This window comes from Salvelinus fontinalis, chromosome 13 (genome assembly GCF_029448725.1).
Source record: "Salvelinus fontinalis isolate EN_2023a chromosome 13, ASM2944872v1, whole genome shotgun sequence".
Classification (NCBI taxonomy): Eukaryota; Metazoa; Chordata; class Actinopteri; order Salmoniformes; family Salmonidae; genus Salvelinus; species Salvelinus fontinalis.
This window is the reverse complement of record NC_074677.1, coordinates 5,981,889-6,001,338: the sequence shown is the minus strand read 5'-3', so window position 1 is coordinate 6,001,338 and position 19,450 is coordinate 5,981,889. Positions and strand designations below refer to the sequence as shown.

Sequence of the window (19,450 nt, the reverse complement as noted above, 5' to 3'; positions counted from 1 at the left end):
TGTGGTTCAATTCAAAGTAATTCCAATCAGTCACAGAACATGAGAGTTTCATTGAATCTGACCACTCAGACTTCCAGACACCAAAGAAAATACAACTTTTCTCTGGAAACAATGTTTATATACTATTTTAATCTAAGTGCTTAAAATAGCCAGTTATATTTCCATCAAACTATTTTCATTTGCTTGGTTTCTTTTTGGAAGGCTTTTTTGGTCAACTTGAAGGTTAAGCTAATGCATTCTAGTTAATGTAGTGTTTTATCCATATTGAACTAAATGTAAGTGATCAATAAAGGGCCTCCAGAGTGGCGCAGCGTCTAAGGCTTGAGGTGTCACTACAGACCCGGGTTCGATCCCAGACTGTGTCATAACCGGCTGTGACTGGGAGTCCCAAAGGGAGGCGCCGGGTTAGGTCAGGGTTTGGCCGGGGGGGGGATTACTTGGCTCATCACACGCTTGTGGTGAGCTGGACGCCTGCAGGCTGACTTCGGTCATCAGCGATGTTTCTTCTGACACATTGGTTAAGAAGGCCGGGTTGGGGGATCATGTTTCTTCTGACACATTGGTTAAGAAGGCCGGGTTGGGGGATCATGTTTCTTCTGACACATTGGTTAAGAAGGCCGGGTTGGGGGATCATGTTTCTTCTGACACATTGGTTAAGAAGGCCGGGTTGGGGGATCATGTTTCTTCTGACACATTGGTTAAGAAGGCCGGGTTGGGGGATCATGTTTCTTCTGACACATTGGTTAAGAAGGCCGGGTTGGGGGATCATGTTTCTTCTGACACATTGGTTAAGAAGGCCGGGTTGGGGGATCATGTTTCGGAGGACGAATGCCTTGACCTTCACCGAGCACATTGGGGAGTTGCAAGATCGTAATTGGATATCATGAAATTGTGGAGAAAATGAGGGTAAATAATAATAAAATGTAAAAAATGTAATAACTTCGAATATTCACATACAGGTTCCGTTTTCCTAGATCATAAACTTTTAAGAGTCTGTCCTGAAAATCAATTGTTTAAATGTATGTACAGTACCAGTCAAAAGTTTGGACAGACCTACTCATTCAAGGGTTTTTCTTTATTTTTACTATTTTCTACATTGTACAATAATAGAAAAGACATCAAACTATGAAATAACACACATGGAATCATGTAGTAACCCAAAAAAGTGTTAAACAAATCAAAATACATTTTATATTTGAGATTCTTCTAAGTAGCCACCCTATGCCTTTCATGGTTTCTCATGTTTTCTCATGTTTTCTCAGTGTTTCTCATGGTTTCTCATGTTTTCTCATGTTTTCTCATGTTTTCTCATTGTTTCTCATGGTTTCTCATGTTTTCTCATTGTTTCTCATGTTTTCTCATGTTTTCTCATTGTTTCTCATGTTTTCTCATGTTTTCTCATTGTTTCTCATGTTTTCTCAAGGGTTTCTTATGGTTTCTCATGGTTTTTTCATGGTTTCTCGTGGTTTCACATGTCTTATTGCGTTTCTTGTTTTTTTTTGTACCTTTTGTAAATGAGCAACGAGGTGTCACCATTAGATTGAGGTTATTTTTCTAGACATGTTTTTTTGTTTTTTAAACAGCTTTGCATACTCTTGGCATTCTCTCAACCAGATTCACGTGGAATGCTTTTCCAACAGTCTTGAAGGAGTTCCCACATATACTTAGCACTTGTTGGCTGCTTTTCCTTCACTCTGCGGTCCAACTCATCCCAAACCATCTCAATTGGGGTGAGCTCGCGTGATTGTTGAGGCCAGGTCATCTGATGCAGCACTCCATCACTCTCATTGGTCAAATAGCCCTTACACAGCCTGGAGGTGTGTTTTGGGTCATTGTCCTGTTGAAAAACAAATGCTAGTCACCACTAAGCACAGACCAGATTGGTTGGCGTATCGCTGCAGAATGCTGTGGTAGCCATGCTGGTTAAGTGTGCCATGAATTCTAAATAAATCACTGACAGTGTCATCAGTAAAGCACTCCCACACCATCCCACCTCCTCCTCCATGCTTCACGGTGGGAACCACACATGCAGAGATCATCCGTTCACCTACTCTGTGTCTCACAAAGACACGGTGGTTCCTTATCTCTAATCCATCTCTCCCTTTCCCTATCTCTTCTCCATCTCTCCCTTTCCTTATCCTCTTCTCCATCCTCTTCTCATCTCCCTGGACTAGGCTCCACTCATCTCCCTGGACTAGTCTCCTCTCATCTCCCTGGACTAGTCTCCTCTCATCTCCCTGGACTCTCCCCCCCCCCCCCCCCCCCCCCCCCCACTCTCTCTCTCTCTCTCTCTCTCTCTCTCTCTCATCCTAGGGTTCACAATCCACAACTTTCTGTGGTAGTGGGGCCCAGGGAAGGGAGGTGGACTCCACTGTTTCTACCTCCCTAATGGAAAAGGGGGCATGAAATCCCCCCCGACACCAGTCTCTCCTAAACCCACCAGAGGATCTGTTGCTGTACTGTTGGGTTAACGGATGGAGGAGACAGAGGTAGAATACTGATCAGACAGAGAAGACGGAGAGATAAACATCTGATCGCTAAAACTGCTTCTCTCCTTCTCATCCCTCTCTATAGCAGGTGGATGTTTATAGTCTTGTCCTGGAGGCAGAACTGAGCAATTTCTGCTACATGGGCCAGCTGCAAAGTCCAAATTGGCTATATTGTAAAAATTCATGAAAACTAAAAATGTTTTCTTTGGTCTTAATTCAAGGTTAGGGTTAGCAGTGTGGTTAGGGTTAAGATTAGGATTAGGGTTAGCAGTGTGGTTAGGGTTAAGATTAGGGTTTGGCATTAGGGTTGGCAGTGTGGTTAGGGTTAAGATTAGGGTTAGGGTTAGCAGTGTGTTTAGGGTTAAGATTAGGGTTAGGGTTGGCAGTGTGGTTAGGGTTAAGATTAGGGTTAGGGTTAGCAGTGTGGTTAGAGTTAAGATTAGGGTTTGGCATTAGGGTTAGCAGTGTGGTTAGGGTTAAGATTAGGGTTTGGCATTAGGGTTGGCAGTGTGGTTAGGGTTAAGGTTAGGGTTAGGGTTGGCAGTGTGGTTAGGGTTAAGGTTAGAGTTAGGTTTAAAAGCAGACTTTGTGGCTGTGCCAGCTAGTGACCACACTGCAGAGCTACCTCCAAAACAAGATCCATGATGAAAAACGCTAACCTGACTGTCTCATCCAGCTCTGATTCTTTCTGCTCTGTGAAATCCTGTGGGAATTAAATCTGCTCTGCCTCTCTCTCTTCTCTCTCTTCTCTCTATCCCTCTCTCCCTCCCTCTTTCTTTCTTTCTTTCTCTCTCTCTATCCCTCTCTCCCTCCCTCTTTCTTTCTTTCTCTCTCTCTATCTCTCTTCTCTCTCTCTCTCTCTCCCTCCCTCTTTCTTTCTTTCTCTCTCTCTATCTCTCTTCTCTCTCTCGCTGTCTCTCCCTCTGCCTACCATCCATGCAGTCCTTTTTAAAGCTCAGAGCTCCTGACGGACAGCTCCCATTGTGTAGTGGATCAGGACACAAAGGGCTGGGCGAGCTGAGAGGCCAATCAAAGCCACTGTGTTATTAACCAGGCCTGGAGGATAGATGCTACAGGCTGGGCTCAGAAAGCCTGTGACCCAGGGCCAGCCATCTCCACTGGGCTGGAAAAAGGTCATGTGGCCCCCTCCACCACGCTCTTCCCCGTTTTGCCACTCTGAAAGAAGGTCACCTGGAGAACATGGCTGCCAGGCTGCCCTTTCCTTCAAGCTCATTTCCCCTGGCCGTGTGCTTCAGCAGCCAGCGGAGTAGACAGGGAGGCAGTCAGCACCTCCTACGGTTAATAAGCTAGCTACCGTAGCATCTCTTTTATCTTCTGTTTTTTCCATATCTCTTCTCCATATCTCATCTCCATCTCTCCCTTTCCATATCTCTTCTCCATCTCTCCATATCTCTTCTCCATCTCTCCATATCTCTTCTCCATCTCTCCCTTTCCATATCTCTTCTCCATCGCTCCCTTTCCATATATCTCTTCTCCATCTCTCCCTTTCCTTATCTCTTATCCATCTCTCCTTATCTCTTCTCCATCTCTCCATATCTCTTCTCCATCTCTCCCTTTCCATATCTCTTCTCCATCTCTCCATATCTCTTCTCCATCGCTCCCTTTCCATATATCTCTTCTCCATCTCTCCCTTTCCTTTCCTTATCTCTTCTCCATCTCTCCTTATCTCTTCTCCATCTCTCCATATCTCTTCTCCATCTCTCCCTTTCCATATATCTCTTCTCCATCTCTCCCTTTCCATATCTCTTCTCCATCTCTCCATTTCTCTTCTCCATCTCTCCATATCTCTTCTCCATCTCTCCATATCTCTTCTCCATCTCTCCCTTTCCATATCTCTTCTCCATCGCTCCCTTTCCATATATCTCTTCTCTATCTCTCCCTTTCCTTATCTCTTCTCCATCTCTCCTTATCTCTTCTCCATCTCTCCATATCTCTTCTCCATCTCTCCTTTTCCATATCTCTTCTCCATCTCTCTCTTTCCTTCTCTTCTCCATCTCTCCCTATCTCTTCTCCATATCTCTTCTCCATCTCTCCCTTTCCATATCTCTTCTCCATCTCTCTCTTTCCTTATCTCTTCTCCATCTCTCCCTTTCCATATCTCTTCTCCATCTCTCCCTATCTCTTCTCCATATCTCTTCTCCATCTCTCCCTTTCCATATCTCTTCTCCATCTCTCTCTTTCCTTCTCTTCTCCATCTCTCCCTTTCCATATCTGTTCTCCATCTCTCCCTATCTCTTCTCCATCTCTCCCTTTCCATATCTCTTCTCCATCTCTCTCTTTCCTTATCTCTTCTCCATCTCTCTCTTTTCTTATCTCTTCTCCATCTTTCCCTTTCCACTCTCTCTTTCTGTTTTCTCCCTTTCCCTCTTTATTCTTTCTCCCTCTCTTACTGTACCTCCCTTCTCCCTCTCTACTCTCTATTTCTCTCTCTCTCCTCTCTTGGAGCAATGATTCAGGCAGCTGCATTCAGAAATGAAGCATCACTTATTGCAGTCGCGGACGTTATTTACTGATGCAGTTGTGAGCTCATCGTCTCTGTAGGAACCAAACAAGCATATTAAACAGCAAATAGAATAACTGTGGAACATCATAAAAGACTGACAACCTAAACACTGCTGATGCTAGGAGAAGGGATAAAACCCCATGAAAAAATCTAACAGGCCTATCCTCCTGTCCTGTCTTGCTGAGAAAGCAAATCTTCAAATCACACCCCTTAAAAGTGAAAAGATCCACAAAAGGGGTTTAACAAAAGCATTGAGAATCTCACAAAGCCAAGCGAATGCCCCATCTTCAGTCTCTGCGGGCTGACTCTTTTTTTATCAAATTGGTAACATAACCAGGTTCCAGTGCTAATATAACCAGGATCTGGTGGTAACATAACCAGGATCTGGAAGTAATATAACCAGGATCTGGTAGTAATATAACCAGGATCTGGTAGTAATATAACCAGGATCTGGTAGTAATATAACCAGGATCTGGAGGTAATATAACCAGGGTCTGGTAGTAATATAATGGTAGTAATATAACCAGGATCTGGAGGTAATATAACCAGAACCTGGAGGTAATATAACCAGGATCTGGAGGTAACATAACCAGGATCTGGTAGTAATATAACCAGGATCTGGAGGCAATATAACCATGATCTGGTAGTAATATAACCAGGATCTGGAGGTAATATAACCAGGATCTGGAGGTAATATAACCAAGATCTGGTAGTAATATAACCAGGATCTGGAGTTAATATAACCAGGATCTGGTAGTAATATAACCAGGATCTTGTAGTAATATAACCAGGATCTGGTAGTAATATAACCAGGATCTGGTAGTAATATAACCAGGATCTGGTAGTAATATAACCAGGATCTGGTAGTAATATAACCAGGATCTGGTAGTAATATAACCAGGATCTGGAGGTAATATAACCAGGATCTGGTAGTAATATAACCAGGATCTGGAGGTAATATAACCAGGATCTGGAAGTAATATAACCAGGATCTGGTAGTAATATAACCAGGATCTGGAGGTAATATAACCAGGATCTGGTAGTAATATAACCAGGATCTGGAGGCAATATAACCAGGATCTGGAATTAATATAACCAGGATCTGGTAGTAATATAATCAGGATCTTGTAGTAATATAACCAGGATCTGGTAGTAATATAACCAGGATCTAGTAGTAATATAACCAGGATCTGGAAGTAATATAACCAGGATCTGGTAGTAATATAACCAGGATCTGGTAGTAATATAACCAGGATCTGGTAGTACTATAACCAGGATCTGGAGGTAATATAACCCGAACCTGGAGGTAATATAACCAGGATCTGGTAGTAATATAACCGATCTGGTAGTAATATAACCAGGGTCTGGTAGTAATATAACCAGGATCTGGTAGTAATATAACCAGGATCTGGAGGTAATATAACCAGGATCTGGTAGTAATATAACCAGGATCTGGTAGTAATATAACCAGGGTCTGGTAGTAATATAACCAGGATCTGGTAGTAATATAACCAGGATCTGGAGGTAATATAACCAGGATCGGGAGGTAATATAACCAGGATCTGGAGGTAATATAACCAGGATCTGGTAGTAATATAACCAGGATCTGGAGGTAATATAACCAGGGTCTGGTAGTAATATAACCAGGATCTGGTAGTAATATAACCAGGATCTGGTAGGAATATAACCAGGATCTGGTAGTAATATAACCAGGATCTGGTAGTAATATAACCAGGATCTGGAGGTAATATAACAAGGATCTGGTAGTAATATAACCAGGATCTGGTAGTAATATAACTAGGATCTGGAGGTAATATAACCAGGATCTGGTAGTAATATAACCAGGATCTGGAGGTAATATAACCAGGATCTGGAGGTAATACAACCAGGATCTGGTAGTAATATAACCAGGATCTGGTAGTAATATAACCAGGATCTGGAGGTAATATAACCAGGATCTGGACGTAACATAAAGCTATTTTTTCTTGCAGTTCTATACATTTTGCCATGTCTAACATGTTATCACGCGGACAAATGCTCTGATTTCAATACAATAACAATACTAAAACGGCCCCCTTCATCTCCGTCTTCCCTCTATGTGCCTCCATGCAGCCCCTGTTTATGTGTGTGTGTCTGTCGTTACGCCCCGTGACTAAGAGAGGCCGTAGCGCTAGCCTCAGAGGAGCGCAGCAACGTAAATTGGGCTCTCGCCTCCTACTGCCACCCACGCTACTCCCTGCCTGTCCCCTCCAACCACCTACGGTTTTCCAATTCTCTATAAGTGTGTGTGTGTGTGTGTGTGTGTGTGTGTGTGTGTGTGTGTGTGTGTGTGTGTGTGTGTGTGTGTGTGTGTGTGTGTGTGTGTGTGTGTGTGTGTGTGTGTGTGTGTGTGTGTGTGTGTGTGTGTACCTATTTCCAATAAGGAGCAATGAAGTCAAACATTCCCTGTTAAAGAGAGAGAGGCAGCCAGGGACGAGGAGCTGCATTCACAGCATTGTTCAGGCCTTCTCTGTTTCTCTGCCTGTTTCTCTGCCTGTTTCTCTGCCTGTTTCTCTGCCTGTTTCTCTGCCTGTTTCTCTGTCTGTTTCTCTGCCTGTTTCTCTGTCTGTTTCTCTGTCTGTTTCTCTGCCTGTTTCTCTGCCTGTTTCTCTGTCTGTTTCTCTGTCTGTTTCTCTGCCTGTTTCTCTGTCTGTTTCTCTGCCTGTTTCTCTGCCTGTTTCTCTGTCTGTTTCTCTGCCTGTTTCTCTGCCTGTTTCTCTGCCTGTTTCTCTGCCTGTTTCTCTGTCTGTTTCTCTGCCTGTTTCTCTGTCTGTTTCTCTGTCTGTTTCTCTGCCTGTTTCTCTGTCTGTTTCTCGGCCTGTTTCTCTGTCTGTTTCTCTGCCTGTTTCTCTGTCTGTTTCTCTGTCTGTTTCTCTGTCTGTTTCTCTGCCTGTTTCTCTGTCTGTTCTCTGTCTGTTTCTCTGTCTGTTTCTCTGCCTGTTTCTCTGCCTGTTTCTCCGTCTGTTTCTCTGTCTGTTTCTCTGTCTGTTTCTCTGTCTGTTTCTCTGTTTGACTGCCTGTTTCTCTGTCTGTTTCTCTGTCTGTTTCTCTGTCTGTTTCTCGGCCTGTTTCTCTGTCTGTTTCTCTGCCTGTTTCTCTGCCTGTTTCTCTGTCTGTTTCTCTGCCTGTTTCTCTGCCTGTTTCTCTGCCTGTTTCTCTGTCTGTTTCTCTGTCTGTTTCTCTGTTTGACTGCCTGTTTCTCTGTCTGTTTCTCGGCCTGTTTCTCAGCCTGTTTCTCTGTCTGTTTCTCTGTCTGTTTCTCTGCCTCCAACATGGTATCATTGCTATCCATCACATTGTGAAGTCTTTGCAAAAAAAGATGTCTCTTTTCTTGGAGAGAGCTGAGATGTCTACACAGCTGAATCATGATGCCATTACTTGTACAGTAGAGCTGTTTATGACGGGCAACTTTGATGGGGGTGGGGGCCAACAAAAAACAAAACTCCTCACGAGGGGCAGCAGGGGCTCGTGGGTCTGTGTAGCCACATCCATATCCCCCACCAACCAACTGTCACACCCTGGCCTTTGTTATATTGATTGTCTTTATTAGTTTAGTTAGGTCAGGGTGTGACATGGGGGATGTTTGTGTGTTTTGTCTAGTTGAGGGTGTGTGTATTGTTTAGGGGGTTTTGTATAGTGAATGGGGTAGTGTTCAGTGTAGGTGTTTAGGAAAGTCTATGGTTGCCTGGTTTGGTTCTCAATCAGAGACAGCTGTTTATTGTTGTCTCTGATTGGGAGCCATATTTAAGGCAGCCATAGGCTTTAGGTTAATGTGGGTAATTGTCTATGTTGAACGTTAGTAGCTTGTGTGTGCACTAACGTTTGTAGCTTCACGGTCGTTTGTTGTTTTGTTTTGTAAAAGTGTTCGTTTCGTGTTTCGTCATCTCTAATAAAAGAAGATGTCCTCATATCCCGCTGCGCCTTGGTCCGCTTATTATGACGATCGTGACACCAACTCGTGACAGAGAAGAGAAAAACAATAGATTTAAAGTTCATTTCGGAGCAAATCGACACATTTTGGGGCGTAGAGAAAATGTTTCAATTTGATCTTTCTCTCTCTAAGGCACATGGCGTGTTTGAAGGAGTTGATGAGAGTGTAATGTCTAACAGGTACTCCAGACATTCAGTGTGTGTGTGTGTGTGTGTGTGTGTGTGTGTGTGTGTGTGTGTGTGTGTGTGTGTGTGTGTGTGTGTGTGTGTGTGTGTGTGTGTGTGTGTGTGTTGGGTTGTTGAGTTTAGCAGCAGCTGTTCACATCCTGTACGTCACCATGCTTCTGTCAGCTTCTCCATCCACCCACACACAGGCTGGTGGGAGGAGCTAATAAGGGAGGACGGGCTCATTGTAAAAGCTGGAACGGGATTCATGGAACGGAGTGAAATGTGGTATCCCATATGTTTGATGTGTTTCATACCGTTCCATTATTCCATTCCAGCCTTTACAAGGAGCCCATCTTCCTATAGCTCCTCCCACCAGCCTTCTCTGACACACACACACAAACCAGCCTGATCACTAGAAATAGACACGATTTAGGACGTTTGTAAAGGTCCTGAGAACGTCGATAAATGCCTTGCTAAGGCTCACATATTAAAAATAAACCATTCTTGTGATGCTTGTAGAGCACTGCTCAGACCACCGTGCCTCCACAGTTCACAATACTCCAACCATGAGGACACTTGATGATACTTCATGGAAACAGCTCGTTGTTTTGAATCATTTTGTTTTAAGCCTTCCCCAAACCATAACCTGAACCTCTCAGAATGAATACATAAACTATTAGCCTTTGAGTTATTTCTGTTGTAACTTATTTATCCTGTAACCATGCAGAATTAACCCTGTAACCATGCAGAATTTATCCTGTAACCTTGCAGAATTAACCCTGTAACCACGCAGAATTAACCCTGTAATCACGCAGAATTAACCCTGTAACCATGCAGAATTTATCCTGTAACCTTGCAGAATTAACCCTGTAACCATGCAGAATTAACCCTGTAACCATGCAGAATTAACCCTGTAACCACACAGAATTAACCCTGTAACCATGCAGAATTTATCCTGTAACCACGCAGAATTAACCCTGTAACCTTGCAGAATTAACCCTGTAACCTTGCAGAATTAACCCTGTAACCACGCAGAATTAACCATGTAACCATGCAGAATTAACCCTGTAACCACGCAGAATTAACCCTGTAATCCAAGCAGAATTGACCCTGTAACCCAAGCCAGGAGAGGAGAGACATTCCAGCTCCCCGCATCTGCCGGGCTAGGGTGAGCATCCAGCCAGAACGGGTTGTGCCAGCCCTGCTCTCCAGACCTCCAGTGCGCCTCCACGGTCCATCCAGTGCATCCTCCAAGGACCAGGCCTCCAGCGACGGTCCCCAGTCCGGAGCCTCTGGCGACGGCCTACATTCCGGAGCCTCCGGCGACGGCCTCCAGTCCGGAGCCACCGGCGACGGCCTCCAGTCCGGAGCCTCCGGCGACGGCCTCCAGTCCGGAGCCTCCGGCGACGGCCTCCAGTCCGGAGCCTCCGGTGTCGGCCTCCAGTCCGGAGCCCCTGGCGACGGTCTCCAGTCCGGAACCTCCGGCGACGGCCTCCAGCCCGGAGCCTCCGGCGACGGTCTCCAGTCCGGGGCCCGCAACGAGGGTGCCCAGTCCGGGGCCCGCAACGAGGGTCCCCAGTCCGGTGTCGACGACGAGGGTCCCCGCACCAGAGGTGCCACCAAAGTGGGGTGAGCCAGTGGTGGAGCGGGGTCTGCGTCCCGCACCTGAGCCGCCACCGCTGATAGATGCCCACCCAGTCCCTCCCCTATAGGTTTAGGTTTTGCAGTCGGAGTCCGCGCCTTTGGGGGGTGGGGTACTGTCACGCCCGATCCTTTTTATGTCTCTATTTTGTTTTGGTCAGGGCGTGAGTTGGGGTGGGTATTCTATGTTCTATGTTTTGTAGTTCTATGTTTTGGCCGGGTAGGGACAGCTGTCTATCGTTGTCTCTGATTGAGAACCATACTTAGGCTGCCCTTTTTCCCACCTGTGTTTGTGGGAAGTTGACTTTGTTTAGGGCCCAAAGCCTTTAACTTCACGGTTTGTTTTTGTCGTGTTTATTGTTTTGTTCGGCGTCATTTTGATTCAATAAAGGAAAATGTACGCTACCCACACTGCACCTTGGTCCTCCTCTTTTAACGGCCGTGACACAGACGCCTGTTAGCCCTGTAGAAGAGTTTGTTTATAAAGGAAATGTTTATAATTCATAACAAATGATGAATTACAACGCTACGTTTTAATTGAGTAATATATATCCGAGGAAATCATTTAACGAATAAAACGTTCAAAATAGAAATGTGTCTTGTTGAGTTACTGACTGATTCCGTTTGGATCTAAATATTACCTCGTGTTTTTTCCTTCTGCTTGATGAGTGAATCTAAGACTTGACTGTCTCTGATCAAAGGATATGTAAAACAGTGCTTCTTCCTGATCTAAAGGAATATCTAGATCACACGCTGTAATGCTGACCTCCTCTCACATACGTCAGGTAGCTAACACGAGCACGCACGCACACGCACACGCACACGCACACACACACACACATGCACACACACGCACACACGCACACACACACACACACACATGCACACGCACACACGCACTCACACGTTTGTTTTACTATCCTTGTGGGGACCAAACAATTGATTCCCATTCAAAAACTTATTTTCCCTAACCCTTAACCAAACCTTTACTCCTAACTGTAACTGTAACCCTAAGGACTTGTGAAACCCACGAGGATAGTAAAACCCCACACACACAGACACACTACTCAAGACCAATCTGAGAAATCACGACATACAACTGACAACACCAATTACAAACAGATGTCAGTTTTAGAAAATGACGTGAAGAGAACAGCAGCAAAGTGGCTTATCTTAAAGCCTCTACCAGTTCAGTAGTGAGTCGTTTTTAACGCTCCATGGGTCTGGATTCACAAGCCCTCTTCAGTAGTATCCGCTTTGGAGGCTGAGGGCTACAGAGCAACTCATGTACACACACACACACACACACACACACAGACAGACAGACAGACAGACAGACAGACAGACAGACAGACAGACAGACAGACAGACAGACAGACAGACAGACAGACAGACAGACAGACAGACAGACAGACAGACAGACACACAGACACACAGACACACACAGACACAGACACAGACACAGACACAGACACAGACACACACACACACAGACACACACACACACACACACACACACACACACACACACACACACACACACACACACACACACAATTCTTCTAAACAGTACCAGATAGGGTTTCTTAGGCTGGTAACTGTAGCGGAACCCTTTTTGGTACTATACTGTATAGAAACACGTCCATAAGTTTTTAAATGGTGCTATAAAAAAAAACATTAAAAACACACTTTTTTATGGTTCTTTATAGAACCTTTATGGGGAATGTTCCAATAAAGAACCATTTAAAAAGGGTTCCACTATGGTTCTATATAGAACACTATATTATGGTTCTCTATAGAACCTTTATGGAGAATGTTTCTATAAAGAACCTTTCACAATCTGGAGAAGCATACAGGTTGTTTTTTATTCTGGTCAGCCATATTACAGTATGTTGTTAAAATGTCATAGGTTTAATTAATTATTGTGCTCATTGACAAGTGTAATCAAGGGCAGCTACCTCTGGAACAGCTGGAGGTCCACGAGGTGAGAAATGAGAACCACTGACTAATTTAGTCAACTGTTCTCAATTAACACAAGGCCACACGTGAGTCTTTCACAAGTCACCGTCACTGGCCGTAGTCTGATAGAAAATGTAAAAGGCATAACGCAACACATTAGATCAACTGGAATGTCATTCTCACTCAAAGTTGCACAAAAAGAGCTGTACGCAAATCACACCCCAAAATATTCAAATGAGCCGCTTCCCCTACATTTTAATTATCACTAAAAGAGAGAAAGAAAAAAAATAACGTTTGTGAACTGTAAAGAACCATTGATGAGCTCACTGGGTTCTATGAGTCATTATGGTTGCATAGCCCTCCCGTAGAACCCTTGAGGAACCCACTATTTATTTTAATTATTTTAGCCAGAGGGAGTCTTGAATGCAGGGGAAGTATACATTCTCCCATCTATGAGGAACAGTCCATTGGGTCCAGGACTGAGCTACTCCAGACAGACAGTAGGCTTACACACAGAGACACACAGAGACACACAGAGACACACAGAGACACACAGAGACACACAGATACGTGAGCCAGATGACATCAACTCTCTCTCTCCTCTCTCCTCTCTCTTTCTCCTCGCTCTCTCTCTCTCTCTCTCTTTTTCTCTCACTCACCCACACACATGCATGTGTGTGGGTGTGTGTTTGTGTGTGTGTGCATGGAGGGTGATAGGTTGAAATATGGATGGGAACAGAGGCCTTTTAATATGGCCACCAGCACTGTGTGTGGAGTCCCTGGGAGTACAGTATGGGGCTGAAAGACAGGGGAGACTGGGGGCTTGTCTTTCTGTAATATTTTATATTAATTAACCCAACTAGAAGACTGGAAGGTGCTAACTACACTCGTCTGTCTACTGAAAATGCTAAACAATACAGATTGAAATCCTTTGCACCATTAGAACTAGTAAATAAAGCCCTTGATAGTACAGATCTGAAAGAGACTTCCTGGATCACACTACATGGGATCCACACAAACACACAACCCAGCCCACCCCGGTGCTGCCTGGTGGTTTAAGGGGAATGAAGGGGAACAGTTTCTGGCTTTGTTCTCCCTGCTGCTCAAAGATAAGAACATCATTTGGAAGGAATCGCTGTCTTTGAATTAGGGAGAACTACCGCTGCCACCCGTTGTGCACTAACATTTACTGTTTGGATTTAACAACCCGCCGATCTGTGTAGGGAGAGGTGTTTAGGGCCATTGGGAGACGGGAAGACGGATAGAGAGGTGTTTAGGGCCGTTGGGAGACGGGAAGAAGGATAGAGAGGTGTTTAGGGCCGTTGGGAGACGGGAAGAAGGATAGAGAGGTGTTTAGGGCCATTGGGAGACGGGAAGACGGATAGAGAGGTGTTTAGGGCCAATGGGAGACGGGAAGAAGGATAGAGAGGTGTTTAGGGCCGTTGGGAGACGGGAAGAAGGATAGAGAGGTGTTTAGGGCTGTTGGGAGACGGGAAGACGGATAGAGAGGTGTTTAGGGCTGTTGGGAGACGGGAAGACGGATAGAGAGGTGTTTAGGGCCGTTGGGAGACGGGAAGACAGATAGAGAGGTGTTTAGGGCCGTTGGGAGACTGGAAGACGGATAGAGAGGTGTTTAGGGCCGTTGGGAGACGGGAAGACGGATAGAGAGGTGTTTAGGGCCGTTGGGAGACGGGAAGAAGGATAGAGAGGTGTAGAGGGCCGTTGGGAGACGGGAAGACGGATAGAGAGGTGTTTAGGGCTGTTGGGAGACGGGAAGACGGATAGAGAGGTGTTTAGGGCCGTTGGGAGACGGGAAGAAGGATAGAGAGGTGTTTAGGGCCGTTGTGAGACGGGAAGACGGATAGAGAGGTGTTTAGGGCCGTTGGGAGACGGGAAGACGGATAGAGAGGTGTTTAGGACCGTTGGGAGACGGGAAGACGGATAGAGAGGTGTTTAGGGCCGTTGGGAGACGGGAAGAAGGATAGAGAGGTGTTTAGGGCCGTTGGGAGACGGGAAGACAGATAGAGAGGTGAGGGAGGGAGAGAGAGAGAGACACGCCGATCTGTGTAGGGAGAGGTGTTTAGGGCCGTTGGGAGACGGGAAGACGGATAGAGAGGTGTTTAGGGCCGTTGGGAGACGGGAAGAAGGATAGAGAGGTGTTTAGGGCCGTTGGGAGACGGGAAGACAGATAGAGAGGTGAGGGAGGGAGAGAGAGAGAGACACGCCGATCTGTGTAGGGAGAGGTGTTTAGGGCCGTTGGGAGACGGGAAGACGGATAGAGAGGTGTTTAGGGCCGTTGGGAGACGGGAAGAAGGATAGAGAGGTGTTTAGGGCCGTTGGGAGACGGGAAGAAGGATAGAGAGGTGTTTAGGGCCGTTGGGAGACGGGAAGACGGATAGAGAGGTGTTTAGGGCCGTTGGGAAACGGGAAGAAGGATAGAGAGGTGTTTAGGGCCGTTGGGAGACGGGAAGAAGGATAGAGAGGTGTTTAGGGCTGTTGGGAGACGGGAAGAAGGATAGAGAGGTGTTTAGGGCCGTTGGGAGACGGGAAGACGGATAGAGAGGTGTTTAGGGCTGTTGGGAGACGGGAAGAAGGATAGAGAGGTGTTTAGGGCCGTTGGGAGACGGGAAGACGGATAGAGAGGTGTTTAGGGTCGTTGGGAGACGGGAAGAAGGATAGAGAGGTGTTTAGGGCCGTTGGGAGACGGGAAGAAGGATAGAGAGGTGTTTAGGGCCGTTGGGAGACGGGAAGACGGATAGAGAGGTGTTTAGGGCTGTTGGGAGACGGGAAGAAGGATAGAGAGGTGAGGGAGGGAGAGAGAGAGAGATGTAGCAGACAGTGGGAAATGGCATTGCTCATTAAATAACAACGTTTATAAAACAGCAGACAGATGGTTTCAAATGGAGAGAGAAAGAGAGAAGCAGAAAGATATAGAGTACAGGAGAGACTTGAGCTTAGAGTAGTTGGTCAGTGACCAGCTTCAACATCTAGACCAACTAGGTGACTAGAGATTACTGTTGGCCAGACGGTAGGTCTCTATTGTCCAGACTACAGACTCCAACCACGTTTCTTTCTTAGCAACCTTGTGTTCTGCTAGCAGATAGCTTCATATTAATACACACCAATTTAATCCCTCTATCAGTCTGGACTCTCTTAGTCTGGACTGGACTAGCTGGCTGACTAGCTGACTAACTTGCTGGCTGACTAGCTGACTAACTTTCTGACTGACTAGCTGACTAACTAGCTGACTGACTAGCTGACTGACTAGCTGACTAACTAGTTGGCTGACTAGCTGACTGAATAGCTGGCTGACTAGCTGACTGACTAGCTGGCTGACTAGCTGACTGAATAGCTGGCTGACTAGTTGGCTGACTAGCTGGCTGACTAGCTGGCTGACTAGTTGGCTGACTAGTTGACTGACTAGCTGACTGACTAGTTGGCTGACTAGCTGACTGACTAGTTGGCTGACTAGCTGGCTGACTAATTGGCTGACTAGCTGGCTAACTAGCTGACTAGCTAGCTGACTAGTTGGCTAACTAGCTGGCTGACTAGCTGACTAGCTGGCTAGCTGGCTGACTAGCTGGCTGACTAGCTGACTAGCTGGCTGACTAGCTGACTGACTAGCTGGCTGACTAGCTGGCTGCATAAGGGTGGCTAAGGTGAGAGCTCTAACTACATGTACATATTACCTCAATTACCTCGACTAACCGGTGCCCCCGCACATTGACTCTGTACCGGAACCCCCGTATAGAGCCTTGCTACTGTTATTTTATTGTTGCTTCTTAATTATTTGTTACATTTATTTATTTTATTTTTTATTCTTAAAACTGCATTGTTGGTTAAGGGCATTTAAGGGCAAGAAAAGCATTTCACTGTAACATGTGACAAATAAAATGTTGTTTGATTTTGAACACTCACAGTAACATTGGATGACACTTATCAGGACACACCTAACACAACAACCAACTGTTACACCATGTGACAACCAACTGTTACACCGTATGACAACCAATTTACAGTATGACAACCAATTTACAGTATGACAACCAATTTACAGTATGGCAACCAATTTACAGTTTGACAACCAATTTACACTATGACAACCAATTTACAGTATGACAACCAATTTACAGTATGACAACCAATTCACAGTTTGACAACCAATTTACAGTATGACAACCAATTTACAGTATGACAACCAATTTACAGTTTGACAACCAATTTACAGTATGACAACCAATTTACAGTATGACAACCAATTTACAGTATGCCAATAAACAATAACATCGTATGACAACCAACGACTTCTGTACAACCAGTTCCTCAGCCCAAAGAACATGGTAAAGTTGTTCCCAGCAATAATGATTAGGATGACACTGCCTGTCTTTCGATGCTTGCCATGTGTATGCTATATTTACTTATTTTTTTAAAGTGTCTACCTCCATGCAGAACTATGTCAGACCCACTGCTAAACCAGTGTAAAATGCACCTGGAGCCATAGTGAAATGGGAGCAATTTACCCATTGAATTGAGAGTAGTCACCTGAACTGATGTGGATTCCTGTATTCAAGGATGCCGGTCAATTTCATTCTGTACACTGCACCGTTATCATTTATGTCGGGGACATCAAGGACATTCATCACACTCAGTCAGGATTCATCATATGATAGTATGAAATGTAAAATTGTGTATGATTTCAATAATGGCTCAGGGAAGGTAGTCTTGAATAGGACGATTATTATCAAACATACTAATCCATTTGATTCACTATCAGGTAAGATGAATGATAGTAGCACGCTATATACACATATCCTCCAAGCATATCCAATGAACTATGTCATCCCCCAAACTCATATCAGCGCGGCTCATATTTGAGGATAAAATGATTATGAACAACCCGTTCACTGAACGGTTACGGTAAACATATAAAAGCATGAACCTACGAATGAAAGAAGTAGCAGGCAACAGAGCTCCGGAAATCGATTAGTACAAAAAACAGGGACATCTGCAGCGCCACGATCTGTGTGGTTAAACAACAATAACGGTATTTGTTTGTACACGGACATTTCTCGAACGCTCAATTTTACGCTAACAAAACAAACTGTCGTGTTTACACAGAAGTAATAGTAAAATATAACTGCAAAGTTAATCTGTTCATTTCGTCCAGCCTGAGTGTGCTAACGGGGTTTGAGCTACCGTTCATTCTTTACCGATGCGCGAACAGCCCTGCTGTCGCGAGCTTGTCAACTTAATTCCTCTTCTATGACAAAGCACGAGGTGATGTGATTTCTCTTACCTTATTCGTATCCCTCTCTCCTGAATAAGGGAATTGTTGGACGGCCGACAGCGGTGAGTGTTTCTGTATTTCGGACAACGTGTGACGCTGAGGGGTGCCGTCCTCTTATGAAGGATTTGTCCGTGGTCCTGGATTCCCAATCTCGAGCTGACTTTTCTCCTGCCTGGTGCTGAAGTGGACAGCGCACGAAGCAGCTAAGCAGTGCTGTAAAAACACAGCGCTCCTCGCCATCATACTGCACAGCGACCTCTACCGGATGGGAGGGAACGTTTCATCCATGAACAATGCAAAGGACGCTGTCTGATAAAAAAAAATAGTCTACAAAAGCCTGGAAGGGTGATATTTGACGTTTACGTTCGGAAGGCGCCATCTAGCGTGGCCGTTTTGACCGCAAGCCCATGCTGATTGTTTAGAGTATTGGCATAAACAGATTCATATCGAATAATTAGTGTGCATGTAAAAACCCCACTCTGTCCTTGGTCTGTAGGAAACCTATGGCTCATCTATTTGCATTCAAGACACTATGTAAATACAGGGTTTTATTAAGCAGGGGATAGAGCGTTGTTGGGTAAAGATAATACTTCCAATATACAATGCAACAATAAACTGAGATAGACAATTAGTACAGACAAGTTAAATAGACTTGGTAGCTGTGTTACCATATGCCATTTCAAAAGAGCATAGATTAATATTTAATTCACAGTTATAATAGCCTACGTGGATTGAGAAGCGACCCGTTCAGTTGACTCTGCCTCCATATACTCAGATTAATTTTATTGGGACAACAGAGCACAGAAATTGTAATTAAAAAATGATTTGAGTGCTATAAAAACAATCCGTAAAAGTCCATTATCTGAAGTAGGACTATCAGTGCTTGATTTGCGTCAGAGCTGTCCGGACACCGTACCGGCACTTCTAATGTTTGGGAAATTGCTTACCAGCTCCTCCATAATTGTTTTATTTAAACTAGGCAAGTCTGTTAAAAACCAATTCTTATTTACATTGACGGCCTATCCGCCATACGGGGGCTCCCAATCACGGTTATACAGCCTGGATTCGAAACAGGATCTGTAGTGACGCGTCTTGCACGGATAAGCAGTGTCTCAGACCGCTGCACCACTCGGGAGCCCACTTAAACCAAAATAGCCTATTGCCTACCCAGATTCACACAACGAGGCGAAACAAGTTTATCAAACCGGGATGAAGGCGGGATATGGATTGCATAGTATTTGAGAGTGGGAAATCATTTCCTGATTCTATTTTGTTCACGTTTATTTGCCGCTAGTCTGTGAATCTGTGCGTGACAATACAAGATTGCGCAGATTGAAAATGGGCCAGCCTGAATGCGCATAATGCCCTGATCAAAATTGTCAAATTAGGGTTTGTTGAGGTCATGAAAAGTCA

The 19,450-nt window shown here is 44.9% G+C and overlaps 1 protein-coding gene across 3 annotated transcripts in view; it reads right to left on the bottom strand.

The window, feature by feature from the left end:
• Window positions 1-18,249, bottom strand: part of LOC129867987 (serine/arginine repetitive matrix protein 3-like) — a 163,008-nt gene extending 144,759 nt beyond the window's left edge. For all 3 annotated transcript variants that reach the window (XM_055941522.1, XM_055941524.1, XM_055941525.1), the window contains exon 1: window positions 18,047-18,249. The gene's annotated coding sequence lies outside the window, so the exon portion shown is untranslated. The remainder of the gene's footprint in view (window positions 1-18,046) is intronic.
• Between the last annotated feature and the right edge of the window lie 1,201 nt (window positions 18,250-19,450).